Source organism: Dasypus novemcinctus, chromosome X (genome assembly GCF_030445035.2).
Source record: "Dasypus novemcinctus isolate mDasNov1 chromosome X, mDasNov1.1.hap2, whole genome shotgun sequence".
Lineage (NCBI taxonomy): Eukaryota > Metazoa > Chordata > Mammalia > Cingulata > Dasypodidae > Dasypus > Dasypus novemcinctus.
Window position 1 is genome coordinate 148,505,696 of NC_080704.1, and position 22,398 is coordinate 148,528,093.

At 38.2% G+C, this 22,398-nt stretch overlaps 1 protein-coding gene and 1 long non-coding RNA gene across 10 annotated transcripts in view; one reads left to right on the forward strand and one right to left on the reverse strand.

Annotated features, from left to right (window-relative positions):
• ENOX2 (ecto-NOX disulfide-thiol exchanger 2) overlaps positions 1-20,031 on the reverse strand; it is a 389,024-nt gene extending 368,993 nt beyond the window's left edge. For 4 of the 9 annotated variants that reach the window (XM_071213208.1, XM_071213205.1, XM_071213207.1 and 1 more), the window contains exons 1-2: positions 19,833-19,979; positions 18,428-18,488 (exon numbers count right to left, since the gene is read on the reverse strand). The gene's annotated coding sequence lies outside the window, so the exon portion shown is untranslated. Of the gene's footprint in view, positions 1-18,427; positions 18,489-19,620 lie in introns of all 9 variants that reach the window. The other 5 variants (XM_071213206.1, XM_058291492.2, XM_071213204.1 and 2 more) reach the window with 3 other exon arrangements.
• A 60-nt stretch (positions 20,032-20,091) lies between these two features.
• Positions 20,092-22,398, forward strand: part of LOC131277211 (uncharacterized) — a 149,355-nt gene continuing 147,048 nt past the window's right edge. Inside the window, exons 1-2 of the long non-coding RNA XR_009184376.2 lie at positions 20,092-20,174; positions 21,593-21,733. This is a non-coding gene — a long non-coding RNA (uncharacterized lncRNA). The remainder of the gene's footprint in view (positions 20,175-21,592; positions 21,734-22,398) is intronic.

The following is a 22,398-nucleotide window of genomic DNA, read 5'->3' on the forward strand; positions in this document are numbered from 1 at the left end:
CTTCCTACTAATGGTGAGAACTGGTAGGTAAGTTTCTTTCTTTTTTTTTTTTTTTTAAATTTTTATATTTATTGACTTTGTAATAATATTACATTAAAAATATATATGTGAGGTCCCATTCAACCCCACCCCCCCAGCAACACTCATTCCCATCATCATGACACATCCATTGGATTTGGTAAGTACATCTTTGGGCACCTCTGCACCTCATAGTCAATGGTCCACATCATGGCCCATACTCTCCTCCATTCCATCCAGTGGGCCCTGTGAGGATTTAGTTAATACACCTAAGGTATTTATGTCAGGGCCTGGCACGTACTAAACACTCAATAAATTCCAGCCATTCTTATTATTGGGCATATGTGTGGGTAGGGAGTGGCACACACTCAATTGTGCTATGCTCATTAGCCCATGAAGGGATCAGTGTTATATCTAAGGGATGCTAATTAGTGCAGTTTAAGAGTCGAAGGGGCATCTGCAGTATACTGTCTGGATAGACGGCATGCCTTAGCCATTTTTCATAATAAGTATCTTAAGTCCTTTCTGGAATAAGGGAGATATAAGTAAGTTTATAAATTTTTAAATATACTTAGAGATCCACCCTTAAGTAAGTCATTGCAAATTGGCTCTGACACACCACTAGCTGGGATATACTAACCCTTATACCTATAACTATAAAACCTGCCCTTCCTTACTCTAAAACACACTCAGAGACACACTGAAGAGAAAAATCCATCAGAAACCAAACTTCAGTTCCCTGAACAACCAGAACCTAGAAATCGACTCCCTCTCTAATTTCTCTTGGCTTCAAACAGTACAAAGTGATTATTTTGCAGATGACAGATTTTTCTTTCGCCTATCACACAATGTCATTTCCTTAAAAAGCCCACATAAACTATTTTCTCACTTATATTCAGAGTTCTTTTTCTGAGCAAAAGGAATAGAGTGAGAAATGTTGGCCAGAGCCTCTAATCACACAGGAATTGGCTACTTAAGGTGAAGTTTAACAAGAGATTTCAATCACTTGACTTGTTTGCCAAGTTCTCCTACCTCTAACTCCAACCCATTCTCCTAAGTCCGCTCTGGTAAATTTTTTTAAGCTTCAAATTCCATTAAAGTTTAAAAAAAAACGGTGAAAGGGCTTTATATCATCCCTTTTTTCTTTTTTTTATTTTAAGATATGCTAAAGTATAAAGATAGTATTTTAACTAAGGATAAATTCTAAACACATGGTATCAGACAATCTATCCATTATCTTTCTAAAAGTCTCATTAAAGGGTCATAACAATGTTCACCCTATTTCTGGCTCATTTACTTGACAATGCTCTCAAATATTCTTTGTCAAATGCTGAATAGTCGACATCCTGGTGTGAAGTTTCTGTTATTTCTCTAGTACATGGAGTAGTCTCTAATAAATGCAAATATAAGAATGACCCTTTCAAGAATATGTTTCCTGAAGAGAATTTAAAGAAAGTTTTGCCAGAGAACTAATATGATCTACTCAAGTGTCTGGGTTCATCAGATGAAGTGATAATGTAGCTATAAACAGTAGTTCCTTCTTCAGTGGGACAGAAAATACGCGTTTTTAATGCAATAACAAACTTTATTTTTTAGAAGTGTTAGAATTAAAGAAAAATTACACTGAAAGTATAAAGATAATGATTGCTAGGGGTTCATAAGGGAGGGGGAGGGATGGATAGGTGGAACACTGGGGATTTTTAGGGCAGTAAATTGTTTTGTATGGCACTGCAATGACAGACACATGGCATTATACATTTGTCAATGCGTTTTTTTACTTTAATTAATTTAAAATGGAGAAACCATTTGGGAATTTTAAAATATAGGAATGTTGAGGTATTTATATTTACAGATAAACTGAGAGATGTGAAAGTGAGTTGGCTGCATAATCCAACACGATATAGTTTTTCTGTTTATCTGTATAAAATATTCTAATTTTAAAAACCTGTAGCACTTTACATTCATGGCCAGTATGTTTAAAAATACACATCCTTTTATGAAAATAATCAAAAAGTCTGTAGAAGAGACTATTAAAAATGAACTAGATTGTTTTAAAGGGAAAATATTTCACACTAACCTTTTGAATTGGAATACATTTTACCTCCCAATAACTTCATAAAGCTCCACTTTTATTTATTTTTCTGTCTAAATTAAAATACCAGTGTTTCTTATATAGATCTAAAATTAATCTGGAAAAAAAAACTCATATTTTTAAAATGGTGGGTGAAAATAGTTTTGAAAAAATGTTTATAGAGTCCTACCAAAAAATTCATTTTTAGCAAATTAGCGAAGTTAGTCTTCTTGATTAGTAGCTTAAGTCAAATTTACCCTGGACCCATCATCAGCTGAGAGGCAGCCTGGTTTGGGGCAGGGAAAGCACAGATTTTTGAGTCAGATAATTTAATCTATGTGTTCAGGCTCTGCAGTTTATTAGATGTAAGACTTTGAGCCAGATAACTTCTAATTTTCAGTTTTCTTACCTATGAAAGGTAGATCATAATGCCACTGACCTCACACAGGGTTGTTATGAGGATGAACTGAGAAAGTATATGTTAAATCACTGTGCAAATGTTTAACATCACATCTACCATAGTCAACTATATTGATTACAAGCATATTGCAATTAAAAGTTGTTTTCCATAGTCAGAATCTAGAATATAGGGTATGAGGGAATGGGGTAGGGATAGGGAATGGGAAGTTAAGGCTTAAAATGTGCAGGGTTTCTATTTGGAACATTGGAAATGTTTAGTAATAGATGGTTATGATGGTAATGCAACACTGTGAATGTAATTAACAGCACTAAATATATATATACATATGTGTGTGTGTATATATATATATGTATATTTGAATGTGATTAAAAGGTAAAATATTAGATTGATTGTATATATGGTACCAGAATCATTTTTTTTTAATCCATGGAACTACACTACACAGTGAACCCTAAGTTAAACTATGGACAATAGATAATAGTACAATTATAAAAATGTGCTTTCATCAATTTTAACAAAGGTTCCACACCAATGCAAGGTGTTGATAATAGAGTAATATATAGGAATTCTGTATTTTTTGCATGATTGTTCTGTAAACCCACAACTTCTCCAATAAAGGGGAAAAAATTGTTTTTCAATAGAGTAAAACCAAGGAGGAATTAAACACCTATTCACTATTAGCATACAAATAGAATTCAGTCATAAAAGCTATTTAGTTGGATTTTATATTTTTCATTAGGTCACCCTGGAATTGAGAGATGGCAAGGAGATAATATCATTAAGTTTTTAAACATAAACACATATTACAACACAGAAAAGTTATTCCCAGATAAAATAATTCCAGTAGCATAACAAAGTCCAATGTTTTTCACTGCCAGAAACATAAACCAGGAACAAAGGCCAATGAGAAACCTCTATTTATTGAACACAGCAATATTCTCCATGAGAATATATCTGTTTACTTCTGTAGCTGAGGAAAAGAGACATTCTCTGGTTTTAACAAGTAGGAAAAAAACCTCAAAAACCCATCACATTAAAATGTACAGAAATGGTTCTTCTGGAGTCAAGCATGCATTAGAGTATGGAGAAACATCCAGCAAGCAAAACTCTCCAACACTTAGCAAAACAAATCAACTGATACCAAAAGAAGAAACTGAAGCTATAAATTCAAATAAACGGGCTGCAGGGAGACTACACGAACCTGCTGTTGCTTTAATTGCAGACAATTCAATTCAGCAGCTGTTGGTCCAGGCACTAAGGTTCACTGTATGCTCTTCAGCATAACCTTGAATTATTGTCACTCACTCACTTCTCCACATCATCTGCATGCTGTCCAATTAATGAGGAGCGAAATCAACTGTCAAGCCACGCATCAAAACATAACATGATTGTTCAGTTCTTAAGCACAGGAGCACAATATTTTAAGGACCATAAAGCAAGAATGGAGGTGAAAGTCCTTGACAATAAATGATATTTAAAGTTATCAAAACATGTGGTTGTAGGAACTAAGCTTCCGTTCTGCTCAGCAAGAAACTTTCTCAGGATTTTTCATCTGGAAGGGTCCTTTCTGCTTTCCTAACTTTTATTAAAGAAGGCTTTCAAACAACATTCACCAACACCTCATCAGTCTTCAAGTTCTTTGTTATTATGACTAATATGTCTGAAAGCTTAAAAGAATACTTATGGAACACTTTTGGTCCAATGATACTTTACAATACAGATAGTTTAGGGCTGGCTGTTTCAAGCATTTTTTATACCAAGAGAATAAAACAACAACAATAATATATAATGGTCTTCAACCTGAGTTCAATACAAAATAAAAATAAATCTACCAAACCCAGATGTGTTTGGAAGTGCTTCCTACTTGAGGTTTCCTTATTCTAGACTGAATTCAAAATCTAGACAACCAATTAGCAAATACAGGAGTTAATAAACTCAAGAGACACACAACATATTAAGTATTTCAAAATTGCTTTTTGATTCCAAAGCACTGTCTTCTGTGCAAATACTCTAGGCTATATCACATACTACCAGTTGCCGACATAAGACTTGAGAAATTCCATACAAGACTACAGCAGAGATGTGTGCACAATTAAAGGATCAGTACTACCAATTTAACAGAAAACCCAGATTTTACATAGCAATATACTACAAACATTATAGCTAGGGGCAGGCATGTTTTATGCAGCTATTTTGTTTTGCTCATTAGAACCCTATTTGTCCTTCAGTACAGTAGAACTGTAGGAAAAATAAGAGAAATGCACTTTGAAACAAAAGGGAAATTTTAGATAAAATAAAACATACTATACCTGTATATTGTACCAGGAACATTGTAACACTCTTCAGGGAACTGTTTTACGTTGTATCCTATTGTGAGTTATTCTCCTCTTACCCTCTTCTCCTTACAAAAAGAAAAGCCAAAGCACCCCAAATCCTCACTACACACTACCCCTAACCCACCCCTCCATCCAGGGAAAAAAAACCAGCCACAATTCAGCTCAGATCCGATGCTTCTGTTTAGCTCAGCTTCAGCCGAACAACTGAGCTCTAGCAATGGAGCAGAGGGAGGTGGATTCTGATGCCAGTAGCACTTGCATCCACTTCACTTACACAAAAGCAGGCAGTGGAAAATCCAGGAGCCTTGAAGACAAGGGCTGGAACTGGCTTTTATGAATTGCTATTACTGCATGTGTCACCATCCATCTCCAATGACGGACACTTATAGCCTGAATTGGGAGTGGAGGGGGTGGGGTGGAGGAGGTTGGAGAGCAGGTGGAGAAGCAATTAGCAGTATGTTCATCTGAGAATTCATGAGGGATTTCATACATCAGTGCCTAAAGAAACAGCATGCAGTTGACAAATCAGAACTTTACGATTCACATGCCTTAGAAGAAACCTTAGCTCGCAGTCCCAAACAAAACAATGCGTGCCCTCTCTTAAAGGGCATGGAAAGTCACCCCTCGACTTTCTCTTTCCTTCCAGCTAATTTGTTCCTGAAAAATCAACACTCAGAATGAATATGTGCTAATTGTATTTAAAAGGCTGGAAGTAATAGAAGTATAAAGAAATTAAATTCTATTGAACATGACATCACTTAACAAAAAGGCAAGAAGCTAATTATTTTAAGCTAAATTTTTATCCCTAGTCTCATTCCCCAGGTGCAGTTTTCACACCTATAATCAGTACATCACACACTTTTATGCATATATGTAATTCTGAAAAAAATCTATGTCTACCTAAAAATAGTACAGTTAAACTCAAGGTGAAAAGCTAAGGATTCATTTGACAGGTGACCATAAAGAAAATGCTTTACCTGTAAGTGCTTCAGTTTACTTATCTGCTAAACTAAAGCACATTTTTTAGAACAATTTCAAAATTAATCATGTGCAATAGCAAAAAGGAGATAGTCTTTTAAGAGCAAAATAAATAATGCAATTGAAGGAGTACTGGAGCTGGATATCAGGAAACTCGGGTTCACATTCCAGTTTTACAGTTTACCAGCTATGTGAATCTGAACCAGTCCCTTAACTTCTTTGAAGTAAACTGAGCCTAATTTATAAATCGGAGATTATAGTACCAATCCTGACTGCTCCACAGGATTGCTGTGAAGAGCTAATGAGATCATAGATGTCAAAGCCCTTCTGTAAATTGTAAACGGCTATATGATTAATGGGATTAATTCTTATACCCTAGAACAAATCTTGCCTAAATGACTGAAGGGACGCACTTCTATCTCATAAGGAAAAAAATTTTTAAGTGTCAATATAATTTCATGAGACATTCTCCAATTCCTCAAATTTTAAAATGGGAAGGAACCACTGCTTATGCTTAAAATTCCATACAGGGGAATTTTTTTTTAAATTTTAATCAGATATATAGTAGATTATTTATTAAAGAGACTGAAGCCCTCTAATTCTTTCTTCATGGCTTTCTATTAACCTGGTACATCCTTACTGCCCCATGTGTAGGGAAGGATTTGGTTTGATTAGCTAAATCTAACTCTACAAAGCAAAAAACAACAACAACAACAAAAACCCAAAGTCATGCTTTATAAGGCTTCAAGCTACCCTGATACTCTATATACAGTGACCAGCTGGCTTAAGCTGAACACAATTTTAGCACATGAAGTCCTGGGGTGGGCACACATGGGGCACTAAATGAGCCAGGCAATGTTTGGGGACCTTTGGTTCAGTCAAATCCCACATGTACTGGTTTTCATCTGTATAGCGGTTACCCCAGTGTGTGCCATCTACATGGGCCAAATCTGAAACAGCAAAAAGAAAGGTGGGGGCAACAGCAGAAATATTAGATGTCAGCTCCCATTGGCCCTCTCCAATGCCATCTGTGTCCTCAAACAAGTAACCCAGCCCCTTTCCTGTGAGAAGAAAACTTTTTCCAATATCCCCTTTAATATCTTGCCCCTATTGAAAATCCCAGCAAAATATACATCCAAAATCTATATTAAAGCAATGGAGAAAATGGATACTATGAATCATAAAGAGTTAGGTAACTGGAAGCTAACAGCAAGTAAGTCATTAAGAGGGAGAGGGGAGGGGAGGAGCAGAGAGAATAAAGGAAAAGTGAGGGGATGCATCTAAAGGGAGAGCTGTCCTTTTTTAAAATTGTTTACTTATTATCCTTTTTTAAAAGATGTATAGAACACACAAAATGTTACATTACAAAATAAATAGGCTCCCATATCCCCCACACCCCACCCCTTCACTTCTCCCACATCAATAACTTCTTTCATTAGTATGGTATATTCACTGCATTTGATGAATACATTTTGGAGCACTGCTACACAGCATGGATTATAGTTTATGTTGTAGTTTCCACTCTCTCCCAGTCTATTCAGTGGGTTATGGTAGGATATATAATGTCCTGCATCTGTCCCTGAGCTGTCTTACTAATCAGAGACTTGCTTGCTAGAATCATCCAAAATCTCAGCTCCTAGAAAGTGCTTGACTTTGGAGGTATTGAGAATGGCCCTTTTACCACTACAACTGCAATCTTAGCCTTCCTGTTACTTAAGCAAACAGTAAAGACCCTGAAAAGGTATTTGCAGCTCTAGCATCAGAACTTGCTTTCCTTTTGGGATGTGGAAAGTCAGGCCAGTGGGGTACAGTTCTCCAGAGGCTCATCATTGCACTCTCCATCACAGCCTCGTGTTTGGGACATGTTTGGCCAATAACGAAGGTGTCAGCCCAATTGTAATTTCAGCAATGGAGACTCATTTGGGACTTTACAAATCACATTGGAACAAAAGCTGTTTTTCAGAATCAGGCCTCCTGCACAAAGTTCAGCCTGAAATTCATATCCCCAAGTTCCTCAGAAGGGCCATTCAAACTAAAAATGAAAAGGCCAGAGAAGAAAAACTTTGTTTGCTTCTTTAACCACAGTCAAAAAATGAGGATCAAATCAAGAATGTGACTAACAAAGTATCCCAAAAGGCAACGAGGTGTGAGGTAGCAGTTTCAATTTAGATTAGCAAGAACAGAAACAAAAGCATCAGAGCATTCTCATATAAACAAATACACAAACCAAAACCTATTGCAATGTTTCCATTATCGTGATTTCAAGGTCCAGAATGTAACCACTAATGGCCCCTAAACCACCCGAGTTCCTTCTCAGTTATCATCACCAAGCCCGAAAGATCTTTTCAAATGAATTTCCATGATTCACCATGTTGCATTTTGAGTATTTTTTTACAAAAACAAAAATCCCAATAGAAGTTTTCAAAGAACCAAGAGCTTGAACCAAACAATGAACCTAAATCGAGAGAAACAACTCTAATTTGCTAAACCCCAAACAAAATTAAAATGTTAACAGTTTGAAAGCAACAACTATTGAATGGATTTGAACTAGAACAAAGCTTCATGTTTTCTATCAAACTTGTACCAAATCCTGAGAGTACAATCAGTTCAAGCTGCTGCAAAGAGCGCACACTAAGGCTTGGTTCCACCAGCCTGAGAGCTCACAAAGGAAACATAGAATGAACACTGAATGCGCAGTCAGGAAAGCTGGGTTCTCCTGAATTTTTCAGTTTGACCTTGGCCAAACTTCTACTTTCTTGGCCTCAGCTTGCTTGTCTTGAAATGACTGGGCTGTGATTGCTAATGTCCCAGATCCTAATAGCCTATGACAATTGTGAAATTTGGTCTAACTATGACATAGACTATGTCACAATTTGGTCACAATGTCAAGGAAACAAAGAGACAGATCATCTTCATTTTCCTAAGGTTTCATGTTTCTAGCTTACTTTGAAATGTGTTTTATGTGAGAGTTGCCAACCGTCCTTGCTCAGACTCAAGAATAATCAACCTGACATTCTTTTACAGAGTGTCCCTCTTCAAAAAAAGATTGTTTCAAGAGCAGTTTGTTTTCCTTAAGTGAAAGCTACAACTGGGTGGTCTGGTCCCAAAAAAGGAAGAATGAAGGAATGAATGTAATCTAAAATATGCTGAGAACTTGCATGACAGAGGTGGCATATTTTATATAATTTTTAAATTACTACTCACAACACAATTATAAGATAGGTATTATTATCCTCATTTTATAGGTGAGGAAACTGAGGCTTACTGATGTTAAAGGACTTGCACAAAGTCGCTCAACTAGGAAGGACTGGAACTGGGATTTGAACTCAAACAACCTGAACCCACCACTATACCAACATTCTAATGATTAAAAGCATACTTCATTCTTAATTCAATGCTTTAACTGGACTTGCTTAGTGAATAAATCACCTACTGAGTCAATACAGTGAAAGTAAACTTCCTTGTATTTATACTTGGTTAAACTTTTATTTCATATGACAGTGTGGTATATTGGTTAAAAGCACTGGGCTCTTGAGCCACAGACCCGAGTTTCTTGAATCCTAGTTATGGACAAGATACTACACTGCTCTGAGTCCCAATTTTCTTATCTTGCAAATGTGGAAAGAACTAACACCTACCTCACTGGGTTGTTGGAAATCTTCAATCATGTTATTAGCAGTGAGCACAACACTTGGCACAAAATAATTAATTAATGCAGGTTACAGCTTTTCTTGTATTCATAATCAAAAGAAGAAGAAAGGGAAGGTTATTAAGAAAAAGGAAATCAGGATTCAGTGAACTCAAGTGCTCTTTGGCCTGTAGCATATATATAGTTTGAAAGAGGTTTTCAGTGGCCCATCCACATCCTCCAAAACTAATCTGCATCTTGAGGCAGGTTAGCATATTCATGAAACAACATATGGCCTCATGAATATACTAATTGCTGGTGCCTAAGCAGAAGCAAGAGACATATCATGTGCTCAGCTAAGCAACAAAGGTCCCTAGTTTTCTGGAACCTGTTGTTCTAAAGAGAGGGCTGTTCCAGCAGACAGAAGTAGTGCTGGAAGTACCATGTAAAAGGTTAAGGCAACCTGCTTCCTCCAATTCATCTATCAAGCCCTGGCTTCTCTCTCTTCCATTCACCTGTGGCTCTCTTCTTACACACTTCCCTTCACTCCCTCCTCCAGTTTATTCTAGTTTTCTTCTGATTCTTCCCTGGCTATAGCTCTGTCTCTGCTCATAAGCATCAAACAGTGTTTATGGAATGTGTGCCTGGCACTGCAGTAGGTGAAATGAAGGGGTAATACAAAGGTTAATCACAGAAACTCATGTCCCCTGTCCAAAGAGATCCAAGACATAAAGGTAGACCAGTTTGGGCCACATATTAGATGCAGGTATAATTAGATGATTTTGTTGATTACAGAGCACAAAATAGTTTGTTCATCCATTTAATAATATGCACACTGAGTGACACAGAAAGAATTGTACTATGTCTGAGACTTAATTTGAATGCATAAAACAATATATGAATAGATACGTGAAAAAGCAAATATAATAGAATGTTAATTATAGAACACAGATGGTAAGTATATGGGCGTTCAGTTCTTTCAACTTTTCTGTATATTAGAAAATTTTCTTAATAAAAGGTTGGAATAAAGAAAAAGGGTAAAGGGTATGGCTTATTTAACCTACTCTCAAATGTTTCAGAACAAAATAATAATATTTATAGAAAGAAGCATAAAACAAATAGGGAAAAATGTTAAAAACAGGTGTATCTGAGTGAAACGGATATGAGTTCCTATACAATATTTAAAATTATTTCAAAATAAAGTTTAAACGATTGGGCATTGCCCCCTTTTGCCTAGTGTCTGTTGCCATTTTTACCTGAGAAAGGATATAGGTCCATAATAGTAAGTAAATTGGAAAGGATGGGGAGGAAAAGGATAGCTATCTTGGGCTCTTACTATAATGCAAGGCATTATGCTAGGCCCTGTGGGGCACTCAAAGAGAGTGAAAACAAAACATGGTCTCTGCCCCCAAGGAACTCAAAGTGTAGGTGAGGGAATGCCAAAGCTGTGTCTGAAAGGGTAACTGGCTGAAGCAAAGAAGTTCTGTTAGAGAGATGTATGAAGACTGGAAAGGTAAGCAATCTAGGGCCAGATTACAGAGAATACTGAATGCAGGCTAGAGTTTGGACTCCACCCTACAGATAATGGGAGTTATTTACGTAACTAAGCCAGGGAAATAATATGCTCTAAAACTGCTTGGCTAGATAATAGTTTGAGCACAGGTTCCTTCAACACCTATTTATTTTATATTCATATGCTTCTGGCCCTGATATCTACTTCCCATACCTGGAAATGGTCTTTCAGGATTTCCAGCACTCTGGATGCCATTTTCCAAATAGTCACTTCCTGACATTTATTCAGCCTGAATGAGGGAAAGGGATTTCCCTCCCCCAGACCTCAAGGGTTGCTGACCAGCACTTAACTCAGTCCTGCTGATTCAGTAAGCAATAAATAAGCCTCACAATAACACTTTTTTGAAACTAAGCTACTGTGCTTTGAAACACTGATTTACTTCATGACAATCAAACCCCCATTATTGCTGGGATCACTGATTTGGATTGGGAAGAATGAATATTCAGCTAAGCAACATGTGAAGGAGGGTAGCAAGGTATATCTGGGTATAGAAGGACACCACTGTTCTATGTGATCTTTATGTATTGAAAGAACTCAAAACAGAGATGGAATTGCTGAATAATGGTAATTGTATAATTAGGATAAAACCTCTCAAAGACTGCCAAATTAAATGGTAGACTTCCTCATCTCCAGTGTTTTCCCCATACAGTCCATTCTCTAAGCCAATCACGTTACTCCCCCACTTAAAGCCCTCTGCTGGCCCAGCCCTGCACAGAGGCTATATATGGTCCATGCTCCTTAGCAAACAGACTTCCTTAACAAAGTGGCCTGAGGACATCAACTTATCCCTCTGTCTTACACTCCCAGTGATTCACATGCACATGCACAACATATTGTCTTTTCCTGAACTATCTGTTTTTACAGATGTGGCTGCCCTTGCATGTGTTGGTAGTCCCTCTGCCTGGAATCTTCCACCACCTCCTTGCCCACCTAGATTCTAGGCAAAGCCCATTCTTTGTGATTTAGCACAGTTAAGAGACTCTGGTCTGTAACTACTGCCGCCTGCCCCCAGGAATGATTTCCTCCACCATGTTCCCAGGGCACTTTGTATACACCTGTTTTGGAGCACTCTTCACTCTGTAATATACTTATTCATTTGAGTGTCTGCCTCCTCCCTTCTAGACTATGAGTTCCTTAAGGGCAGGCAGGGACTCCATCTAATTCGCCATGGTATTTCCAACACAGGGCTTGGTCCTGCGTTTGTGCTCCAATGTCTACTGACTGAGTGAGCATGAGCATCAAGTGCCCCTTGAATTCAAACTCAGCATCTCTTGAAAGGTGAAAATTAGAATATTATGTGACCAAAGTAATCCTAGCGAAACTTGTTTGAGGACCTCACTGAAGAAGAAATGGTAGGCGAATATATTGTGGGGCCTTATTAGGTCTCTACTCCAGGAAGCTTTCACTGGCAGTCGTTGCTGGCTAAAAAGAACAGCAGCTGGAGTGGATGAGAAGGATACTTACTGGGGATTTCCCCATCATTATCTTTCACAGTTCATCACTGAAGCAATGTTGTTTATTTAACATTCTCCATGTAGTATTTCAACTCCTCTGAATTATAGCGGAGTTGTACAAACTTTCATCTTTGCTCTGTCTACAGATTCATTTGCACTGAAGAAATGGACACAGAAAGTGCTCCAATTCTTTTTACACCAAGAAACAACATTTTAAAGGGTAACAACCATCAACCAAAAGAGCCAAAAAGAGGGAAGCCTGAGCTAATAAAAACTTTTTTTTAATCCTATCTTGTCAATATATTTCACCATGCTTCCCATTATACACTGCTTTAGAGCAGGGGTTCTAAACCTTTTTTGTTCCATGGACCCCTTTGCCAGTCAGGTGAAAACCATGGACCCCTTAGTAAGTCCACACTATAGTGTGGATTTATTTAATAAATGTATCACATCTGCACCAACACATCCCCACAAGAATGTTGTGTGTTTTTTTTTTTGAATTTCAATTCAAGCTCACAGACACCTTGTTAAGAACGCCTGTTTTATACAATGTATTAGTAGTAACAAAAAAAAAGGAAAATTAAGACTTTAGTAAAAGTAGCAACACTGAGGACTAGAATATAAATCTTTAGACATATGATCAGTAGCCATTTCTGCAAAGTAAATGTTTGACCAATTTTAAACAAATAGCAAAAGCAATTAGCCCTGTCTGTAGACTAAGCTGAGGTGTATGACGCCTTTTTTTAAAAAACTGAGTCTATTTTGATCTGCAAAAATGTCAAACTAGTAAACACTTCACTTTTTTTGGTATATATAAATCTAAGAGCCAAACCTAGCTTGAGGAAGATTTAAGAAACATAAAATTTGTCTAAGGTGTCTGCCAAAATTCTGCAGCAGAGACAGAAACCCTGGAAAAACTGACACAATCATAACTCTCACAACATCACCAGCAGGCTGGTGCAGGACTGGCCCCTGAGAAAGTCCCTCTCTCAAACTGTTTGTAAACAGAGTAACTCATTTTTGCCTATATATCCCCCAGAGGAAAGAGATGGAAAAAGAATAAATCCCTACTGGCACATATCTCAAATTTCAGCTGGGTAAATTTTCATTTCTATTATTGGGCTGCTTGTTAAAATCTTTCTTTCCTTTGCTCTTGCATTTTTGCACCCTCATTCTTGTGTGCACATTAGATCTCTCTCTCTGGAAGGGATTAAAATGGGTGTTTATGAATAGCTAGTGCAGTTCTTAATAGAGGGACTTGTGCATAGTGAGCCCACAATAATTCACTGACTGAACTGAAACCCTATCTGTAATTTCTATGTTTAACTTATTTTATCGTGGAGCAGAAGAACTATAGATTTGCTTTCCTGAGTACCTAAAAGTGGGAGTTCCTTAAAGCAATATCATTTTATTCAGATGATTCATTCTTAGGACTTCTGTCCTTTAAAAATCATCCATTTTTGCACAAAGGGTATTATTTCCAAGGAAAATGAATGGAAGACCATGCTCAAAGATCTTGAATGCAATATGAACACTGAAACATTTTTTTGTAGAGAAAATTAGGTATCTCACATTAACCTGATTGTATATCGTTATGACAATCCACTATATATGTCTAAGATCGCTTAATGACACAAGAATAAAATGCACACATGGGCTGTATTCTATAAATAGGATTAACAGTTGAATTCAACCAAGGTCTTCCCTGGGGACAGAACAGCTAAAAAATACATCTACATGACATTTAAAAATAAATAAATTAACCAATGACATTGGTTCCCAAGAGACACATTGTTTCTTGTACATTCAATTCTATCACAGTTCTCCATAGCACTCTGCTGACATCCCCATCCCAAGAGACATAGAATTTCAAAACAGAAAGAAAAGCAGAGCAATTGGAGCTATTCCATCTCTCTTGCATGAAGTGTTATTTACACAAAAGAAAGATTTCTGTATATTAACACAATGTGAACTATGACATAGTGAGATAATGTCAGTGTGGAGCTATTCTTTTTATACTGTGGTCACATACTTGCCCATGGCAATGTACAAAATCTGTATGCAAACTGACAAAGACTGGCAGAGATTGCAGGAAAATTAAAAAAAACTATGTTACAGGAGGGGGTTTTGATTTTTTCTTTAAAAAATATTCTTTATTATATTTTTCTTCCAACTTTTATTTAAGTAGTTTTCCTCACCTGTAAAATAGAGATAGCTATTCTATGTATCTAAATAGGCTTTGCTCTGAGGATTAAATGAAATGATACCAGTTGCCTGTCACACAATAAGTAAGCCATACAATCCACATCAACATTTGACTAACATTAACTAAACACATATTATGTGCCAGGCACTGGCCTAAGACCCCAAGAAAAGTAAACTGTAGGAGGAAAAAGTGATGGTGGAAAGAAAGCTGGGAGCTGATTCTCAAAGGTTTTATACGCCACTCTAAGAAGTTTGGATTTTATCCTGAGGATAATGGGACAAATACATATAGAGGCTGGATAGTTTCAAATTCGTGATTTAGAAAAATTATAAGTCAGCAGTGGTGGGGAATGGATTGGAATGGAGGCAGCAGTAATCCAGGCTAGAAGTGATTGATCTGTACGCATTGGTGGAGGGAGGGAGTTGTCCCCCAAAACTAAGTCAATGGCAGTGAGGTTAGATATGGGCAGGGAAATATTTTTAAACACCTTCTTGTTTTATTACCAAATGCACCATTGTACAGGATTAGAAAAAAAAAGTTAAGCATAGGGTTACAAAAAATTGAAGTTATATGTAATCCTACCATATAGAAAACCTTGACATTTTTGTGTGTCTAACATTACAGGATTTTTCCTATGTGTGTGCACACAGATATGGTTTGTGGGGGGATTGGGAGGAGTTTAAATTAAGACCTGCCATTCTGTACCTACAGTTTTATACCTGAATTTTCTTGTAGTAATCATAAACAACTTTCCACATCATTAAGTAGTATTTGGCAACATTAGCTTATGTGACTACTTAGTAATCTATTCTATAACTGTACCAAAATTGACTTAATTCAAACTTCTAATATTGGATATTTAAGATGTTAACTTTTTTAATATAAACAATTTTAGGAGTTAAAAATTTTTAAACTTTCATGGTTGTTTCTTTAGCATAGAGCCCTAAAAGTTGAAGTCGTAAGTTGAAAGCTATGTTCAATTTAAAACCTTTTATACATATTGACATAATGTTCAGTAGACGGGCCACATAGAATTACACTCTCACAAGCAGTATGTAGTGCCTAAGAGAGGAGACTGATTTGAGAGTGATTTCAGGGATAGAGCCAATTGTACTTGGTAGGTGGAGAGATGTTTCCTTGATAGGAGTATTAGGGCAGGAGCAATGTGAATCCTGTCAAGAGGAGCAAAGCAATAGGCAGGTCTAAGGAACAGGTGGCTGGATGGATAAATGATTAGAAAGAGAAAAGTAAAAAATTTTTTAAAATGGGGAAGAGTGGGGAAAAATGAAAAAAAAAACCCCTCTAGTGAATTTATCCATCCAGATCACTATTATTCACTGTTTTATTCAGAAAAAGTAGCAAATGTAGAAAACAACTAATTTTTTCATGGTTAATTAGCACTCTGTGCTACCAAGATCCAGAGATCAATATTGAGGTCAGGCAGTTACCTTTAATCCATTCTTTTCATCCAATAACCATTTATTAGGTGTCTACTATGCCTTCTGGATGCAATGGGTATGAATGGGACCTGGTTCCTGTTCTCTAGGAGCTCACAATCTAGTGGAGGAAATAGACATATCCACAAATACAGAGGCCTGATACTGCTTCATGTGTGTGTACATGTATTCTGTGTGGGGGAAGGGTTTGCCAGAAAGGCTTCACGGAGCTGTTAATATTTTTAGCTGAGCCTTAAAGGAGTTGGAGTTCCTCAGATGGCTAAAGGTCACAGATCATATTCATATTCCTCACTAGTGCCTCGCATATTTGTGCTATTGCTCTCAACGACACTCGATAAGGCAATGAGAATGCTTTGGAGTAATCCAAAACTACTCTTGAAAGGCACAACAGCATCCACTACCTTAATGCATATAGGCATATAGCACGGTTAATATTATGCTCATCTTATAAAGTGGTATATAGACTTTTAAAACAATTCTGATGACACTGATACAATAATATTTACAACTACCAAGTCCTACTAATACTAGCTCTTAAATATCTCCTTAATCTGTTCCCTCCTCTCATACATTGCTTTTTTCTTACCTCAGGTTCTTATCATCTCACTGTGAAATACAGCAGCAACCTCCAAACTGGTCATGTCCCCCTCCAGTGCATCCTCCTCATGTGAAAAGCTGATCATGCCACTCCTCTTCTAAAATGGTTTTCATGATTTCCTATTGCTTATAGCAGCACTGCCCAAATTTCAGTCATTTGAGTACTACCTTGGTGACTTTTACCATATACACAGGCCACATGAATTGTTAGTTACTTAATATTTCTTTTTTTTTTTTTGAGGGTTCTTGCAGCTGTTTACCTTGAAAATACAGGAACAGAAATCCACCAACAGGGAGCTATGTCCTGTGTGTATGTCAAATAAATGTTGGTTTGAGAGTGGATGTGGCCCAAGAGACTGAGCCCCTGCCTCCGTGTTCACTTCTTATTTTTAACTAAACCATATATTCTAAGCAAATATTTGCGGGGATACAATCTGATACCAGAAGACGACCTACATTTTGAGAAACAATGACCCTCCTAGCATGGCTTTCTTCACAAATCAGCCCCAACCTATCTTTCCAGCCTCTTCTTCTACCAGTCTACCTTCCTTTTCCCAAACAATCTGCACCCCAGACACGTCTAAATTCCTCAATACTGAATGAACATGGCCTGTTCTTATATACTCACTTCTTTCACATACTGTTCGTCTATCTGTAATGCCTCTCCTCCATTCCTCTTTGACCAGCAAACTTGTTAGCATTCAAAACCCATCTGCCACATCACCTCCTCACCAAAGCCTTCTCCCTGACTCTCCCGCACAGTTAGTCACACATTCCCCATCTCCCCATAGTACTCGCTATCTGTCTATTATACTACACATTATCTCAGAATTATGGGCATCTATCTCCAGAACTAGATGCAGGGAGAGCGCATACCTTGTACTGTGTTGCATCCCCAATACGTCATGTGGGCAGTGGGAATGGAGGAGCTCTAGTGACCCAAAAAGTAGGCAAATAACTTTAATAAGAAAAAGCTAAAATAAAATAAAGACCGAAACATTGCCCAGGTTGCAATAGCTTAGAGTTAAGACATGTTTTATAAAGAGAATCAACTAACTCAAAAATAGCCATTCTGACTATAATTTGGAAGACACAATTAGCTATGATTCCAAAAGCAGTTAAGCTAATTTGGTTTTTGGCAGCTACTTTATAGCAGACACACACTGACACAGAAATTAAAATGAGTCATTTGGGTTTCTGCCAGGATAACCAACTACACTCACAATACTCTTCTCTGCTTACTACAACTGAAAAGTCAAGAACAAAAGTGAACATCAGGACCAGCAAACAATAGTGGAGAGAGTATGGGATTTGGAGCCAGAAATCTGTAGACTAGAACCGCAACTCAGGTCTTTATAGTCTATGTGACTTTAGGTAGGTTTTAAACTTGTGTGTTTCCTTTTAAGTTTCCTCTTTTGAAAAACTGGGAATAACAGTAATACCCACATCATAAGACTCTTAGTGTAACAAAGTGCTTATGATAGTGCCTGGAACATTATATGGGCTCAATAAATAGTCATTATTGTTACCCAGTGAAATGACTACAATTCAGATATGATGCACAAGGACAACAGATGCATTTCTTAAAAAACAAATTTACGTCACTAAGCTTCAAAATGAACAACTATGGATTGTAGCTGCAAATAGCCATAAACAAAATGTCTGCAGGACTTAAATTAAACGCACACCTGGAACATACCACCACACTTCTCTGTGCTCTCCAAGAATTGGATCTCAAATCAGGTTCCCCTAGGATGAAAAAAAAAATCACCCAATCTTAATGTTTTTGCCTTCAATTCTATTTGACACAGAGTAATATTCAAACTAAGTAGATGCTTCAAATGTCCTGTTGTTACGACCCCGATCTTTTCAACTCTATTAATTTTCCAACCTATCCCAGCTGACACCTTTTACTTCAGTCAGGCAAACCTAATTGTCACACAGGTGCTCCTTCCATCTGCCTTCCTCAAATGCCTACCTCAGTACCAGGAAGCCTTTTTTCTGCCTCTCCTCTTTTCCAATTTCAAATACCCTTTGGATCCCAAATTAAAATTCGCTTCCCTCACATACCCTACCAGGATTGGTCCAGAAGAGAGATGAAGGTTTCAAGCCTTCAGCACTTCCTGGTTTGGGCTTCAACTTCCATAATTCCACTCGCTCCCCTCCCCCCTCCCTCCTCCCTGGCAATCAGTTATGTTCTTCCACTAACTCCCCTCCCAAAGCGCATTTATAATAATAATTAGTAGTTGGTTTCACACAGTCTACTTTATTCTGCAGTTGGTGTGCCTCCTAAGTGGTTGTTAACATTAGTGCTATCAGTCTGTTAGAAATTCCTAAAGCGCTTGGTGTTTAAAATAGGTCTAACCTGCCTTGTACTTCGACTTTGTACTTCGACAAGGCAATGAACCTTAAACACCTATTTCTCAAAACCAAGATTTCTTTCCTCTTCTGTTTTTCATTCCTTTTGGGGACCTGGAAATTTAGAGGAAGTCTTTTCTACTCCAGAGACAGAGTCGGGGAAGGGGTAGGTGATTAGAGGGGACAATAGACAGGGATTATTCCACCAAGGAGGCAGAAAGAGAAAATTTGACAAAAGTTACGCCCTGGGAGTGGCAAGTAATTCCTATGCCCCTACAGGAAAAAAGGAGTGTGCGCGATGGAGGGGGGGAGGGGGTGTACCCTACTTGAAATGGAAACCGAGGGAAGAGGCAAAAGAGATCACCCAACTCCTCCAAAAAGGGGATTCCAGACATTGTTTAGGGAAGACCCTGGATGAGAACCGTAACTTCAGGATTGTGAGGAGGTGCAAGCAGAGGGAGTGGGGGCGGGGGAGAGGTGCGGTGTACTGTAAGAAAAAGCGTGGGCAGGTAAGAAAACCCACCTCCGTGGCACAAGGGAACTGGCGCGAAGAGCTCAGAAGCCCACCGGTCAAAACACACAGTCCCACTCCCGACACCCTCCCTGGCAGAGACAGAGATGGGCGGAGTTAAGGCGCTGAGGACTGCGGTCCCGGAAGCACCTTCCTAGGCCCCCTCAGTCCCACAGTTCCCCAGTCCCCCAACCACAGCCACTAGGGCTTTCTGGCTCTCTGACCTCTAGCTCCCCGGCTACTGAAGCGCTATTCCTTATAGAGCCGCGGAATATCGGGCAGGCGCGACAAATCCTGGGCGCGCAGTGCCCTGGCGGCGCTCAACACTGTGCAACTGTCTTCCGAACTCTCCGCCCAGCCCTAGGCGACTTAGGCCCAAAGCTCGGCAAAAGGCTGGACTCTCACACGCACGTTTGCCGCTGCGACCTCTCCTATTGGTTACTGATCACCAGGGAAGCGGCAGCCTCAATCCTTTGACCTCACGGGAAATGTAGTTTAAAATCGTTGGAGACTCTTCTTCCTGGGGGCGAAGGAATCCAATATTGAGATTAGTGGAGAGATTCAAGGTAAGACAGAGGATCAGTGGGAGATGGAGTCATGATACTTCTTTCTATATACCCGCAATTTACCTAGTTTCCCCTTACGATCGGCCCCTGAGTTAAGGCACAGGAGGGTATTCTGGGTATTGTAGTTTTGAGACAACTTTCTCAAACTCTCTCTGCTTGGGGTGTGGGGTTGTGCTTGTGGGAGCAGATAAAAGCTTTACATTTAGTTTACTGTTGGTTAAGCTATTAACATTTTGGAGGAAGAACGATATCATGGTTTGAAATTCTCATTGAGTTTCAAATGAATGTTTTTGAATGTTATTTATGCTCTGATATGTTTAGAACTTTAACGGGAAGGAATATGTGTGTATTTGAAACTGTTCAGGAATGGTCTGTGTGAGCCATCAGCATCAGTGTATTAATCACCCAAAGGGGTGCTGATGCAAAATACCAGAAATCTGTTGGCTTTTGTAAAGGGTGTTTATGGTAGCTTACTGTTACCAGGCCATAAAACATAAGTTACTTCCTTCATCAAAGCATGTTGCCATGTATTGGAGCAAGATGGCTGCAGATGTCTGCAAAGGCTAAGGCTTCTTGGATTCCTCTCTTCCTGGGGCTCTCTTTCTCTCAGGGCTCAGCTGCTTTGTTCGCTCCAAAATGCCAGCTGTAGACTATCAGTCTAATGGCTCGTCTCTCTTCCCAGGGCCTCTGCTAAGTCTAATGGAGACTTCTCTCCTTCCTCACTATCTGCTTCTCTCCATATTTACTTCTCTGGCTCCAGGCTCAAAACTCTCACTTCTCTTCTCTGCTGTGCAGTTTCTCTGTGACTCTCTGCCCACCAAGGGGGCAGGGACTCAACGTCCTACTGATGTGACCCAATCAAAGCCTTAATCATTATTTAATCAAGCGAAAGTGAAAACTCTAAATACAGTATAAGCTAATATGCCCAGAGAAACAGACCACTTTACAAACATAATCCAATATCTATTTTTGGAATTCTTAAACAATATTAAACTGCCACAATCAGTATCATTTAAAAGGCTCTGAAAAAAATATACAATTTTGTTTCTAATTCGGAACCATATTTTTTACTTAGAGACAGGGTCATAAACAGGCATAGAAAGGAAATTCTGGCCAGCTGAAGAGAAGCCTATTTAATCCATAATGAAGCCCCAATGCCATGAACAACAGTGGCCACATATGTTGGTGTAATGCAGCAGTAATGAACAGACAGACAATACAATGTGAAATACAGAAATAAATAACTTTGTATACTATTAAAGAAAATATTTGTCTTTGGAGTAAAAATATGTTAAAAGAGGTGGATAAAGAAAGAGATGGGGATTTCTAAGCACTTACAAGTGATTTAAAAGTTGCGGGAATGGTGGTTTTAGTGCTAATTTCACTGTTAACTTTTGATTTTCTCTTCTTTGTTACAGTTGAATCCTTATATCTGAATGGATTGTTACAGTTGGATTTGTACAACTTTACCAATAAGGAAAATATTTTGACTTACAAATGGAATGAAGGGAAAGAGAGAAATTACATTTGCTAAGGTAATTGCCCAAGATATTAAAAAGGTAAGTGAAGGAGGAAGAGGACTGAATAGACGTAATCATTTATTCAGCAAACTGCTTTGTTCAAGGCACTGGGAGAAGCCCTATTGCTTTCAACCTGAAAAACACTTCCCCCCTTTAGTAGCTTACAGTGTGGGAAGGGAGACAGATGAGTCCACAATGTGAAAAGTGCTCTAAACAGGTCTGGATAGGGTTCTATGGGAACACAGAGGGGGAGAACTCATTCCACTTCTGGAGGAGGCTTGCTTGAGGATGAGACTTGAAGTAGTAAGGTACTTGTCCCACTTGGGACAGGTAGACGTATGATATTCCATACAGAAAGTTTGTAAAGGCCTAAGGGTGTGAGACACTGCAGGGAACGAAATACACTTCCATACTCAGGAACTAGATCAGGCAGGTTTAGGGAGTCATATAAGTTCCACATTTAACCTGAAGTTACTTCTGAACTATCAAAGGATTTTTTTCATTAGAAAAGTTGTAGGTTTACAGAAAAATTATGCATAAAATACAAAGTTCCCATATAGCACCCTACTATTAACACCTTGCATTAGTGTGCTATATTTGTTACAATTCATGAAAGAACATTTTTATAATTGTACTAATTAATTATAGTCCATGGTTTACATTAGGGTTACCTGTTTGTGTTGTGCAGTCCTATTGTTTTTTTA